We start from the raw sequence: 11,382 nt of genomic DNA, 5'->3' as shown, positions 1-11,382 counted from the left end.
GTGAATACACAAAAATCAGATATCTTGAATATCAACATCCCCCAAGAGGAGGCTAGACATTACCAGGATCTGTTCCCTTTTCACTGGAAAGACATTTCTATAAAATACCTGGGGATTCAGATCCCTCCCAACCCAGACCAAATTTTTGAACTAAACTATAAACCCTTTATATTGTCCCGTGAACAAGAAATAAAAGAATGGCTCCAAATTTGATTTTCATGGTTCAGCACAATCAATGCCCTAGAAATCGATATACTTCCTAGGATTTTATGCATATTCCAGACTATCACTTGGGATTTACCTAAATATGGCTTTGAAACGCTCCGAAAACTTATCACTAAATTCTTTTGGCAAAATTCCTACTGCGCCTCAGCTATAGAATTTTAACTCGTCCTAAATCATTCAGTGGTGTGGGCTTGCCTGAACTAGATCTATAACACAAAGCATCAATTTTCCATCACTCTACTTCGAAATTATGGGTGGCCATAGAGCACAGCCAGAACCCTTTCCAGATTCATGGAGCTTTGTGGATCCCCAGGGGGTTGGATTGGGAGAAATTGAGCTCCTAGAACAGGACAAATAAAATAGGTCACTTTGTGTTAATTTCAGTTCCTATTACCCCTCTAGTGGGGAACCCTCAGATTCCGTCCACCATGTCAAACACCAACTTATTATTCCTTCCACTGGTAGTGTATCCCAGGGTGAGAGATGTTACATGACCCATGAGGATGAGAACTCTTCTTGATGAGACCTCAGATTGCCACCGAGTTTCTGGTTACAATATTTCCCAATATGTAGTTATGCTAAAGCTCTTGCCCCTCCTTCTTCTATCCTATCTATGGAGCTTACTCTATTTAAAAAACTATGTCTTTCTTTCGAAGCTCCTACTCACGTAGTATCCTACGGTTTGCTGCTGAGGGAGCAGATGGGGGATTTCAACTCCAGATGGTTGGGGGCCTGGGAGGGAGAATAGGGTAGGTCTTTTTCTGAAGAACTCTTGACCGAAGCATAGATGATGTCTTGTAAGATGACTATTTCCAATAGATTACATGAGCTAAATTTTAAAATAGTATCAAAGTGGTACAGGACCCCAGAGAAACTACTCAAAATATTTCTTTCCAGCTCAAACCAATGTCAGAGATGCCTAACAGAGATTGGTTTGATGTTGCACATATGGTGGGAATGTTCCCCTATAGTGCCTCTCTGTGAGGATATCGCTAGACTTTATAAGGCCTTATGTAGAACTTCACTTGATATAACACCAGAGTTAGCTCTTCTATCCATGTTTCTGGGCCCAATCTCAAAATTCAAAAAAAGACTCAAGACATTTTATAATGGCTATGCACCAGATTATTCCCAGACACTGAAAACAAAATACTGTGATTTCAAGGATACTGAGCCATGGGTAGAGCCATGGACTCTCTGCAATACATGGAGGAACTTAGATGCTCTGACCTGGGTTCATAGTTTATGGGTTTTTATTCCACCCAGTTTGTGTGGATCGACTTTCGTGACTCAGCCTTCTTCCCTTGGTTGATCCTAGATGGCTCTATTCTATAGGTGGTATAACTAAACCTGAGAGTGGACATAGCTCTCTGAACACCCTATTCTCTCTCTCTCTTTCTCTCCTCTCTCTTTTTACTAGTCTCATCTTAATTCCCTTTCTCCCTATTAGTTGTTTTTTGCTTTCCGTATACCTTAGAAGGAGTCGCTTCCACAAAGGGGGCTATATTTATTTACCCAATGCTGCTGGGGGTTGCCTGAACCAATCATTGGAAACTTTATTATGCTGCCAAAATTTCACCCCCCTCCCTTGAAGATGACACCCACTTGCCAGTTGTATTAAAGCGGTTCTGTTATTAGAAAGAAAAAAAGTTCTATACTTACCTATTCCTCCCCAGGCAGTCTTCTTACTGGATCTTCTCCTGGCTCCTCCAGTCTCCAGGGTCACGTCACCTCCAGACGTCTGGATCCTCCTCTTCTTGCGACTGCGCATGCCCGATGTCTCGCTGCTACTGTTTCATATACTATATGAAATACAAGCAGTGAGATATCGCGCATGCATGCTAAAACAGGCTGTCAATGTTTCGGCATTCCCTCCCAATCTCAGGGTGTTTGTTGTTGGGATGCCCTTTGATCAGTGTCTCCACCAAATGCCCAGGACATCTCCTTTTCTGCATTGTTGCAATATGGGGTCCACTGATATCAATGTGTGGGGAAGTTGGGTCCTACAGACAACTGTACACAAATGATCTCTAGCGCCAGTCAGAGGCAAACTGCTGTAATTTCCTCCAATGAAGTGCAAATAGTGGCATCGGTGGTGCCAGTACATAAGTGGGCCACTCTGGATCTGCACAAGACTTGGGCATAGGCAGCTGTGCGGATTGCTAGGATGTATTCATTAGATAGTCAGAAGGCCTCCATAACAAATATCTACGATGGGAAACAGTTTTTCTCTGACTCTGATTAGAAATGTTCTGTGACTGAATGCTGTTACTCATCAGGCGTTAAAGGCTCACTGACATGGACATATTGTGACGGCACATTAGGGCTCATTCACACGGCCGTGATCTCTGCAGTATTACACACATGATGCACGGCCGCGTTACACACAGTGAATGGAGTCAATCAAAGTACATTGACTTTCAATGAACCATTCACATTAGCGTGTAAATACTGTGTGTAGATAGAAAAATATCGTAGCATGCTCTATTTCACCGCAGCAGGAGTCCTGTTCTTTTCTATGGGCAGCGTATGCAATGCAGTCCGTACGCAATAAATTGCGCATGGGCGATGAAACATACACAACCCCGCTATGAGGGCTTCTTCAGTCGAGCGCATATGTACATGAATAAGTCAAAAGTAATTTTGTTTATGTTCAAACATCACGCTATTGTGTGCGGAAGAAAAAAAAAAGGCAGAAAGATAGGTCCTGTGCTATTTTTCTCGCACGTATGAAAACTACATGTGAGAAAGATAAGGCAAGGCCTATTTTTTTTCACGTGTGGGCATATCACGCAAGAAACCAGCCCGTGAAAATAAAAACCATCTAAATTAATGGCTTCACTTCGTCACGTTTTGCCGCCGTGATTTTCACTAACTAATTTGCATGTAGATGCCCCTACGAACGCTACATTGCTGAACTGCTGAGGCCAAGCTCACACGAGCGTATCTGAATTACGTATTATGCGTGTGATGTACGTGTGTATAATATGCGGTACATCGCAGCAATTCAATGACTTTGATTCTCGCTGTTACACTCGCACTAGCGTTTTATTATTACCAACAAATGCGCAAATAAAAAAGAACGTAGCATGTTCTATTTTACAGCGTATTACGTGCGATGGAGCCCTATTGTTCTCTATGGGTGCGTACAAAGCGCTGTACATACACAATTACATGGTGTACGTGCGGTATTTATACGCAATGCCGCTAAGCAACAGAGAAGGATTTTTTTAAAGCAGGAAGACTGCGCTGGACAGCGTGCGTGAGATATGCCGTTATACGCAGGCATGAATCACTGCCACACGCAGGTCCACACCGCGGTAAGGCGCCTGCACACGTCAGAGCTGGATTCCACATGCAGAATCCGGCCCTGACAGCAGCCGGTGACCCTGCCTACCTGTCAGTCATCTTCTTTTTCTGTACTGCGGATGGTCCGGACGGCTCGCCGTCGGACATGCGCAGTGCAGATTTTCCTGCGCCATCGCTACGTGAGGACGCGGAATCTGTGACCTTTCCGCAATGTTAATTGACTTCAGTGGAAGCCCTCTGTGCCTCCATGAGTGGAAACAGCAATTGGTTTCCGCTCGTGTGCAGGAAGGATCACTTTTCCATAGCATGCTATAGAACGTATGTGCTGCGGAACCAAGAGGCGGTCGCCCGCTCCGGATTCCGCGATGCAAATCGTCTGTGTGCAGACGCTGCGCTATCTACATGTGAGCCCGGCCTAATGAGGAATAAGCGCTCCGTGTAAACCCCTTCGTTTATTCGCTTCAGCGACTTTTTTGAAGAGAGTTGTTCAGGGTATAGTAGTGAGGTGAGCATGGCAGAGAGATAAGCCTGTCAGTAATCCCAATGAAGGCAGATAGCTCCTGTGTAGCTAGAACTGGCTGCTAACAGAGAGCAATACACCGCATTCATCTCCTTTCCCTGGAAGAGCATTGGACCTTATGTGCCATAGAGCTGTGGAAACAAAAAACCTTCACAGAACGAAGGGGTTAATGCAGTCTCCGACAAGCCACGCCCCCCGCCCGGAGCCGCGGCCACCCACCCTGGTCGGCAGCAGCTCGCCGTGAGCGTGCTGTGCGCATGCGCTCCTCCTCCCCAGCAGTCGCGGGGGCATATTACCAAAGGAGGCCTGAGTTCTCCTATGGGGCCGATTCAGCCAATCAGCTGGCTGGAATCGGCACCACGTGACACAGCGGCGTGCCCGCGCATTGCCGTGCACAGGATTGTGCTGCCTGAGTTCTCCTGTGCGGCCGATTCAGCCAACAGCGGCGTGCCCGCGCATTGCCGTGCACAGGATTGTGCTTTGCCCGCGCTTTCACATGTTCAGTGCCTTGCCATGCACTCGTGTGGACACAGGATTGTGCCTTGCCCGCGGTTTACATGCCACTCGTGTGTGGCACAGAGAGTTATTGATTTGGCAGGTATTTTTTGTGCTTTTTGGCAGGTATTTTTTGTGCTTTTTGGCAGGTTTTTTTTGTGCTTTTTGGCAGGTTTTTTTTGTGCTTTTGCCAAAGGTGATTATTTCTTTTGCGCACGTGGATTTGCCAGCGGACGTTTTACACAGGACTACTAAAAGCCAAGGTAAGCTGCTGCATCTGCTCATTTAATTGCGCTCTTACTTCCCCTGCGCGCATTGGCGGAGAGGCGGCCAATTCTGCATGCCGCTGCATTGTCCACGAGCGCGATCCCCAGCATGCCGCTGCATTGTCCACGAGCGCGATCCCCAGCATGCCACTGCATTTTCGCCATGCCGCTGCATTGTCCACGAGCGCGATCCCCAGCATGCCGCTGCATTGTCCACGAGCGCGATCCCCAGCATGCCGCTGCATTGTCCACGAGCGCGATCCCCAGCATGCCGCTGCATTGTCCACGAGCGCGATCCCCAGCATGCCGCTGCATTGTCGCCGCGATCCCCAGCATGCCGCTGCATTGTCGCCGCGATCCCCAGCATGCCGCTGCATTGTCGCCGCGATCCCCAGCATGCCGCTGCATTGTCGCCGCGATCCCCAGCATGCCGCTGCATTGTCGCCGCGATCCCCAGCATGCCGCTGCATTGTCGCCGCGATCCCCAGCATGCCGCTGCATTGTCGCCGCGATCCCCAGCATGCCGCTGCATTGTCGCCGCAATCCCCAGCATGCCGCTGCATTGTCGCCGCAATCCCCAGCATGCCGCTGCATACATGGTCGCCGCTGCATTGTCCACGAGCGCGATCCCCCAGCATGCCACTGCATTGTCGCCATGCAGCTGCATTGTCCACGAGCGCGATCCCCAGCATGCCGCTGCATTGTCGCCGCGATCCCCAGCATGCCGCTGCATTGTCGCCGCGATCCCCAGCATGACGCTGCATGCATGGTCGCCGCTGCATTGTCCACGAGCGCGATCCCCAGCATGCCGCTGCATTGTCGCCGCGATCCCCAGCATGCCGCTGCATGCATGGTCGCCGCTGCATTGTCCACGAGCACGATCCCCAGCATGCCGCTGCATTGCTATGTGTGGAGACGCGGTTACCAGAGATTTGTGCGCTGTGCGCTGCTACGTGTGGAGACGCGATTACCTGAGATTTGTGCGCTGTGCGCTGCTACGTGTGGAGACAACACCCAAGATTTGTGCGCTACGTGTGGTGAGTACGTCACCTGAGATTTGCGTGACGCCACCTGACGCAACCTGTCTTTTTTTTGCAGATTTGTGCGCCTTATTGCAAAATAACGTGTGGAGAGGATCCTGACGTTTGGACGCGTTTCGAGAAGAATTTCGCTTCGCTCGGACACCATCTGACATCACTCAGCGAGGTAAGCTGCTGCATCTGCCAAATTTTTCATTGCTTGCATATGCTCATGTGTACATGCATGCGTGCCTGTATGCGTACATGCCTGTATGTGTACATGCATGCGTGCCTGTATGCGTACATGCCTGTATGCGTACATGCATGCATGCCTTATGCGTACATGCGTGCCTGCGTGTATGCGTACGTGCGTGCCTGTATGCCTATGTGCGGGCATGCGTGCCGTATGCGTGCGGGCATGCGTGCCGTATGCGTGCGGGCATGCGTGCCGTATGCGTGCGGGCATGCGTGCCGTATGCGTGCGGGCATGCGTGCGTGCCGTATGCGTGCGGGCATGCGTGCGTGCCGTATGCGTGCGGGCATGCGTGCATGCCTTATGCGTGCGGGCATGCGTGCATGCCTTATGCGTGCGGGCATGCGTGCCTTATGCGTGCGGGCATGCGTGCCTTATGCGTGCGGGCATGCCTTATGCGTGCGGGCATGCGTGCGGGCATGCGTGCATGCCTTATGCGTGCGGGCATGCCTTATGCGTGCGGGCATGCCTTATGCGTGCGGGCATGCCTTATGCGTGCGGGCATGCCTTATGCGTGCGGGCATGCGTGCATGCCTTATGCGTGCGGGCGGGCGGGCATGCCTTATGCGTGCGGGCGGGCATGCCTTATGCGTGCGGGCATGCATGCCTTATGCGTGCGGGCATGCGTGCATGCCCTTGTGCGTGCGGGCATGCGTGCATGCCCTTGTGCGTGCGGGCATGCGTGCATGCCCTTGTGCGTGCGGGCATGCGTGCATGCCCTTGTGCGTGCGGGCATGCGTGCCGTATGCGTGCGGGCATGCGTGCATGCCTTATGCGTGCGGGCGTGCATGCCTTATGCGTGCGGGCATGCGTGCATGCCTTATGCGTGCGGGCATGCGTGCATGCCTTATGCGTGCGGGCGGGCATGCCTTATGCGTGCGGGCGGGCATGCCTTATGCGTGCGGGCATGCATGCCTTTTGCGTGCGGGCATGCGTGCATGCCCCTGTGCGTGCGGGCATGCGTGCATGCCCCTGTGCGTGCGGGCATGCGTGCATGCCCCTGTGCGTGCGGGCATGCGTGCATGCCCCTGTGCGTGCGGGCATGCGTGCATGCCCCTGTGCGTGCGGGCATGCGTGCATGCCCCTGTGCGTGCGGGCATGCGTGCATGCATGCATGCCTGTGTGCGTGCGTGCATGCCTTGTGCGTGCATGCATGCCTGTGTGCGTGCGTGCCTTATGCGTGAGTGCGTGCCTTATGCGTGAGTGCATGCCTTATGCGTACATGCATGCCTGTATGCGTGCGCGCATTATGCGTACACGCGCGCATTATGCGTACACGCGCGCATTATGTGTACACGCATGCCTTATGTGTACACGCATGCCTCTGTGTACACGCATTCCTGTATGCGTACACACATGCGTGGCTATGTGCGTGCATGCGTGCCTGTATGCGTACAGGCATGCGTGCGTGCCTGTATGCGGACATGCACGCGTGCCTGTATGCGGACATGCACGCGTGCCTGTATGCATGCATTTATGTATAGATGCACGCATGCGTGTACATGCATGCAGATGCACACATGCATGCATAGATGCACGCACGCATGCATGTATAGATGCATGCATAATTCTTCTGACCTGGTTGGGGGAGTAGTGGTCATTGTAAGTGGGTTGAGCGGATCTAGGAATCAGTAATACTGGTGGGATGTGACTGTTAACCTGCTGATTTCTCGTCATTTCCTGCAGATCTGACGTCCTTGAGAACGGGAAGGCTGGCAGACAGTGAAGAGACCCTCGTCGTTCAGCAATCTTTAAACCCTTCTTTTAATGCACTGTTTTTTCCCAGTGACTCCCTTGTTTTTAATACGCTTTTTAAAAAAAATAATTATGACGGAGGATCCTGAAAAACTGCGCAATATTTTACTGCAATGCATTAAACAGAAAAGACCCATAAACACAGCCGCCTTTTGTCTATGTCACAAAGGCTGCTAGGTGTCATAATTAAGGATGAGCGAGTATACTTGCTAAGGTACTACTCGTTCGAGTAATGTGCCTTAAACGAGTGTCTCCCTGCTCATCCTTAAAGATTCGGGGGCCGCCGTGAGGGAGAGCGGGGAGGAACGGAGGGGAGATCTCTCTCTATCTCCCCTGCGACTCACCTGTCAGCCGCAGCGGTCCCCGAATCTTTATGGACGAGCAGGGAGATACTCGTCTAAGGCACATTACTTGAACGAGTAGTGCCTTAGCGAGTATACTCGCTCATCCTTAATTATGACACCTAGCAGCCTTTGCAAACTTGGATTGGTGTAGGAAAACTAAGTGCTCCTCAAAATTCTGAAAAGTAATGTTAAATTTGTACGTCTCCTAGATGGAAAAAATAAATGTACAAAAGTTTTAAACCGTGCTTCCAGAATAAAGTGAACAGATGGAAATCTATATGTTCGCAGAGATTTGTACAGAATGTTGGCACTTATTTTATATATGACATTTGACAATGTGAAAAAATGAAAATTCAAAATTGTGCAAAGTAGCAATTTTAATAAATATACACAACTTTTAACAGTCCTTTTTTACTACCTAACAGAAGTACAACAAGGGGAAGAAAAAAATGTCACAGTCACTTGGATATGCAAAACCTTTACGGACTTATGATATGTCAAGTGACACATGTAAAGTTCCAAATGTTCGGTCTGTCACTAAGGCGCAAACAGGCTTGTTCTCTAAGGGGATAAATAGCTTAGTGTATAAACTGTGAACCGACTAACGAGGGACAGTGAGCAGCATCACATGCAACCGGACAATTTTCATCGTACTGCTCCATCAGATCCTGATGATGGATTTCCATAGCAGGTGATGGGCCATTTCCAGCTTTTAAGCGTCCTCCGGAGCCAACATCTGGGAACTTTTGGCTCTCTGGTGATTCAACTCTGTGGTTGTGAGCACCGGAAACGGTTACCACAGTGCAGTATTCTGACCAAAACGTATCAGCTGACCTAGAAGGAGGAAGAAAAAAAAAATTAACCCTGCCTGCAATTGGCTTAATTCCGTGGGTTTTCCTAGTTCTTGCACTGTCCCTGCTTTTCTTCACTCCTACTTTAATAGATAAAGACATCGTATTTGGACAATTGGTATGTTTCTCCGAAGGTTGGTGCAGTATTGGGATGGAACCTGTACGTTTGCTTAAAAAAAGGAATTAAATGCTCAAATCTAATGTTATGTCTTTTTCGCCCAATAAGACGAATTTAACACAGCAAGTGTGTGAGAGAGAGAGAGGGGGTGGCTGAGTAAGTGGGTGAGCATACATGCATGTATACATACATGCACGCATACAGGCATGCATGCACACAGGAACGCGTGCGTGTACGCATACAGGCACGCGTGCGTGTACGCATAAGGCATGCACGCATACAGGCACGCGTGCGTGTACGCATAAGGCATGCATGCACGCACATAGGCATACAGGCATGCATGTACGCATACAGGCATGCATGTGTGTACGCATACAGGCATGCATGCGTGTACGCATACAGGCATGCGTGTACGCATACAGGCATGCGTGTACACACAGGCATGCGTGTACGCACAATGCGTGCACGCACAATGCGTGCACGCACAATGCGTGCACGCACAATGCGTGCACGCACAATGCGTGCACGCACAATGCGTGCACGCACAATGCGTGCACGCACAATGCGTGCACGCACGCATACAGGCATGCATGTACGCATAAGGCACGCACGCATAAGGCATGCACTCACGCATAAGGCACGCACGCACACAGGCATGCACGCACGCATACAGGCATGCATGTACGCATGCCCGCACGCATAAGGCATGCCCGCACGCATAAGGCATGCACGCATGCCCGCACGCATAAGGCATGCACGCATGCCCGCACGCATAAGGCATGCACGCATGCCCGCACGCATAAGGCATGCATGCCCGCACGCATAAGGCATGCATGCCCGCACGCATAAGGCATGCATGCCCGCACGCATAAGGCATGCATGCCCGCACGCATAAGGCATGCATGCCCGCACGCATAAGGCATGCATGCCCGCACGCATAAGGCATGCACGCATGCCCGCACGCATAAGGCATGCACGCATGCCCGCACGCATAAGGCACGCATGCCCGCACGCATAAGGCATGCACGCATGCCCGCACGCATAAGGCATGCACGCATGCCCGCACGCATAAGGCACGCATGCCCGCACGCATACGGCACGCATGCCCGCACGCATACGGCACGCATGCCCGCACGCATGCCCGCACGCATACGGCACGCATGCCCGCACATAGGCATACAGGCAGGCACGCATAAGGCATGCATGCATGTACGCATACAGGCATGTACGCATACAGGCACGCATGCATGTACACATGAGCATATGCAAGCAATGAAAAATTTGGCAGATGCAGCAGCTTACCTCGCTGAGTGATGTCAGATGGTGTCCGAGCGAAGCGAAATTCTTCTCGAAACGCGTCCAAACGTCAGGATCCTCTCCACACGTTATTTTGCAATAAGGCGCACAAATCTGCAAAAAAAGACAGGTTGCGTCAGGTGGCGTCACGCAAATCTCAGGTGACGTACTCACCACACGTAGCGCACAAATCTTGGGTGTTGTCTCCACACGTAGCAGCGCACAGCGCACAAATCTCTGGTAACCGCGTCTCCACACATAGCAATGCAGCGGCATGCTGGGGATCGTGCTCGTGGACAATGCAGCGGCGACCATGCATGCAGCGGCATGCTGGGGATCGCGGCGACAATGCAGCGGCAAGCTGGGGATCGCGCTCGTGGACAATGCAGCTGCATGGCGACAATGCAGTGGCATGCTGGGGGATCGCGCTCGTGGACAATGCAGCGGCGACCATGTATGCAGCGGCATGCTGGGGATCGCGGCGACAATGCAGCGGCATGCTGGGGATTGCGGCGACAATGCAGCGGCATGCTGGGGATTGCGGCGACAATGCAGCGGCATGCTGGGGATTGCGGCGACAATGCAGCGGCATGCTGGGGATCGCGGCGACAATGCAGCGGCATGCTGGGGATCGCGGCGACAATGCAGCGGCATGCTGGGGATCGCGCTCGTGGACAATGCAGCGGCATGGCGATAATGCAGCGGCATGCTGGGGATCGCAGCGACAATGCAGCGGCATGCTGGGGATCGCGCTCGTGGACAATGCAGCGGCATGCTGGGGATCGCGCTCGTGGAGAATGCAGCGGCATGCTGGGGATCGCGCTCGTGGACAATGCAGCGGCATGGCGAAAATGCAGTGGCATGCTGGGGATCGCGCTCGTGGACAATGCAGCGGCATGCTGGGGATCGCGGCGACAATGCAGCGGCATGC

At 51.7% G+C, this 11,382-nt stretch overlaps 1 long non-coding RNA gene across 1 annotated transcript; it reads left to right on the top strand.

Moving 5' to 3' along the window:
* The first annotated feature begins 4,350 nt into the window (after window positions 1-4,350).
* LOC136578667 (uncharacterized) lies at window positions 4,351-8,463 on the top strand. The gene is made up of 3 exons (XR_010786649.1): window positions 4,351-4,812; window positions 5,914-6,021; window positions 7,774-8,463. It is a non-coding gene; the product is annotated as an uncharacterized lncRNA (long non-coding RNA).
* The last annotated feature ends 2,919 nt before the right edge of the window (window positions 8,464-11,382 follow it).

Source organism: Eleutherodactylus coqui, chromosome 1, assembly GCF_035609145.1.
Source record: "Eleutherodactylus coqui strain aEleCoq1 chromosome 1, aEleCoq1.hap1, whole genome shotgun sequence".
Taxonomy (NCBI): Eukaryota; Metazoa; Chordata; class Amphibia; order Anura; family Eleutherodactylidae; genus Eleutherodactylus; species Eleutherodactylus coqui.
Note: the sequence above shows the minus strand (reverse complement) of the source record. Positions and strands in the feature narration are given on the sequence as shown.